The sequence below is a fragment of the Henckelia pumila genome, chromosome 3 (genome assembly GCF_033568475.1).
Source record: "Henckelia pumila isolate YLH828 chromosome 3, ASM3356847v2, whole genome shotgun sequence".
NCBI lineage: Eukaryota > Viridiplantae > Streptophyta > Magnoliopsida > Lamiales > Gesneriaceae > Henckelia > Henckelia pumila.
The window spans coordinates 41,802,643-41,806,342 of record NC_133122.1 but is presented as its reverse complement, the minus strand read 5'-3'; positions in this window follow the sequence as shown (position 1 = coordinate 41,806,342).

Below are 3,700 nucleotides of genomic sequence, written 5' to 3'. Positions count from 1 at the left end.
TGCTGCCACCGCACGGATCAATCTTTGGGTGCAACCACACTCGTCTAGTACACCAGAGTAGACAGACATAAATGCCCCCACCGTCGCGGTACTCTCAGTGACAGACTATCGAGTATAGAGCTGAGCGGCTCTATAGTCAGGTATAACAAGGTATAGGCTCAACATGTATATGCACATGGCATATGAATATAGAAAGCGGTAAATCATATCTCATGCCATATAATAATGCCAAATAAATGCAACATATAAACATGTATACTCGCTGGCAATCTCAGTCAATGTGTACGTACCTCTAGGCTAGTTCAAGTATAATAGGATCCTAGGTTCCAAGCCTATATTCAAAAGTTCACCGTATCACTACATAAATTCTATAAGCCTTAACTAAGCTAATAAGTACTCCCAAAACTTAAATAGATTCCCGGACCATACCTTCGTCCGTAGTTAGCCCTTTGGAGTCGCTAGTCCCGGATGACTATAACCACACCTTGGTTATTCCAGAACCTCTATTATAACCGATAGGGCCCTCAAGTGTATATCTCACACTATATAACTGAAGAAAGAAACTCGGGAATTCGTATTTCAAAATGAAATCGAACGAGGCCTATTTATAAGAAAATTTCCGGACGAGTTCGGATCCTCCGAAGCTGAGTTCGGATCGTCCGTTCCAACTCACTGTCTGCATGCCAGACACGTCGAGTTCGGACCGTCCGAACGTCTCTTCGGGTCGTCCGAAGTGACCTAAATCCGACACTTGTCAAAACACCATGCTGAGTAATCCTGCTTGCTTGGCACAAGGGAGTTCGGGCCGTCCGAAGTCCTCTTCGGATCGTCCGAACATACCTTAACTCCGAAGTCAACAAGCTTACCTTCGGAGCCCCCGGTGATCAAGTTCGGGCCGTCCGAAGTCCTCTTCGGATCTTCCGAACTGGCTCAGACAATGAAATTTTGTTTCTTGCTTCTGAAGTCCGATTAAATCCCGAAATTGGTTAATTACCAATCCTTAATCATGTTTAACATATTATTATCTTAAAATGAGTTCTGGGTTACTACATTCTCCCCACCTTAAGACATTTCGTCCGCGAAATAACATCTAAAGACAAATCAAGATAACAATATGAAACATCAAACCATGTTTTATTACAACAACTGTAATTACATCTTACATGGTAAATCAAAAGTATAAAGCAAACAACTCAGGATATTCCGCTTGCATACGACTCTCAGTTTCCCAAGTTGCTTCTTCAACGCCTCGGCGCTGCCACTGTACCATCACAAGTGGTATAGTCTTGTTCCGAAGAATTTTCTCCTTCCTGTCTAGGATACGGATTGGTCGTTCAACAAAAGATAGATCTGGCTCTAGCTGAATATCAGTAGACTGAATCACATGAGATTCATCAGCTATATACTGTCGAAGCAACGACACATGAAAAACATTATGTATACTGGAAAGATTTGGCGGTAAAGCCAAACGATATGCAACATCTTCGATCTTTACCAGTATTTGGAAAGGTCCAATAAAACGAGGAGACAACTTGCCTTTCACGCCGAATCTCATCACCTTTCTGAAAGGTGATACTCGGAGAAACACATATTCACCAGGCTCAAACTGAAGTGGCCTGCGACGAATATTAACATAATTGGCTTGTCTATCTTGAGCAACTTTGATCCTATGCTTTATCAAATCTACCTTGTCTATCTGCTGCACCAATTTAGGACCCTCGACTTGTCGTTCTCCGACTTCATCCCAGAATAACGGAGTACGACACCGTCGAACGTACAATGCCTCGAAAGGTGCCATATCAATACTACGATGATAACTGTTATTGTAGGCAAATTCGATCAAAGGTAACTGATCCTGCCAAGATAAGCCAAAATCCATGACAGAAGAACGTAGCATATCCTTCAGCGTACGAATCGTCCGTTCTGACTGCCCGTCAGTCTCCGGATGATATGCAGTACTCAAAATCAGAGTGGTACCCAACGCTTCCTGAAAACTACCCCAAAAACGTGAGGTAAATCGCGGGTCTCTATCACTGACTATGCTCACTGGAATCCCATGTAATCGCACTATCTCCTGGATGTATAAACGTGTCATGCGATCATAAGAATACTCCCGGTTATAAGGAATAAAGTGTGCTGATTTCGTCAAACGGTCAACGACAACCCAGATAGCATCACACTGACGTGTAGTCATAGGCAAGTGGGTAACAAAGTTCATAGTCACGTGCTCCCACTTTCATTCGGGAATCTCAAGATTCTGCAGTAATCCCCCTGGTCGTCGATGTTCATCCTTGACCTGTTGACAAACCAAACATCTAGAAACAAATTGATACACACTTCACTTCATCCCTTTCCACCAGAATCTAGTTCGCAAGTCCTTATACATTTTCATGCTTCCAGGATGAACTGATAATCGACTCCTGTGAGCTTGAGAAAGAATATCGTTCCTGAGCTCCGCAACATTAGGTAAAACCACTCGATTAGATAGGCAAAATAAACCATCTGCCTGAAAATGGAATCCAGATGTATTAACTCCATTGGCTAAACGTGCCAATCGCTGAGTCTTAACATCAGATATCTGAGCATCTCTGATCCGAGAATACAATGCTGGCTCAGATAGAATAGTATACAAACGAATCCTATTCCTCCCTTTCTTGTGTTTGAGCGTAAAACTCAATGAACAGCACTCTTGAATCATATGAGATATTTCATTAGTCTGAAGTGCAGAAAGTCTCACCTGCCGACTCAAGACATCAGCAGTAAGATTGGCAGAACTTGGATGATATTTGATTTCACAATCATAATCTTTTAGAAGATCCATCCAGCGTCTCTGTCACATATTCAACTCCGCCTGAGTGAATAAATACTTCAAACTCTTGTGATCCGTGAATATCTCAAATTTCTCACCATAAAGATAATGCCTCCAAATCTTGAGCGCAAATACAATGGCGGCCAACTCGAGATCATGCACTGGATAGTTAGTCTCATGCGTCTTCAACTGTCGAGAAGCATAGGCAATAATATGTTCATGTTGTGTCTGAACACATCCTAACCCCTGACCAGAGGCATCAGTATAAACAACATAACCTCCTGATCCAGAAGGTAGAGCTAGCACAGGTGCAGTAGTAAGACGTCCATGCAGCTCGTGAAATGACTCCTCACAATCCGAGGACCCTATGAAGGAAACATCTTTCCGAGTAAGCTGAGTCAAAGGCCTGGCCAACTATGAAAAATTCTCGATGAACCGACGGTAATATCCAGCTAGACCCAAGAAACTACGAATCTCAGCAACCGTCATCGGACGAGACCAGTTCAGCACTGCCTCTATCTTACTAGGATCAACAGATATCCCTTCATTAGAAATCACATGACCGAGAAACACTACCTGATCAAGCCAAAATTCACACTTGCTCAATTTTGCATACAGCTGCTTATCTCATAACGTCTGTAAAATAATTCTTAGATGCTGTGCATGCTCATCCTTGTCATGAGAATAGATAAGAATATCATCAATGAAGACGATGACAAATCTATCCAGATACTCTCAAAATATCTGATTCATCAGATTCATAAAGACTGCCGGTGCATTTGTCAAACCAAATGACATCATCAGAAATTCATAATACCCGTATCTGGTCCTGAAAGCAGTCGTAGATATATCTGAGTCTCGTACCCGCATCTGGTGGTATCCAGATCTCAG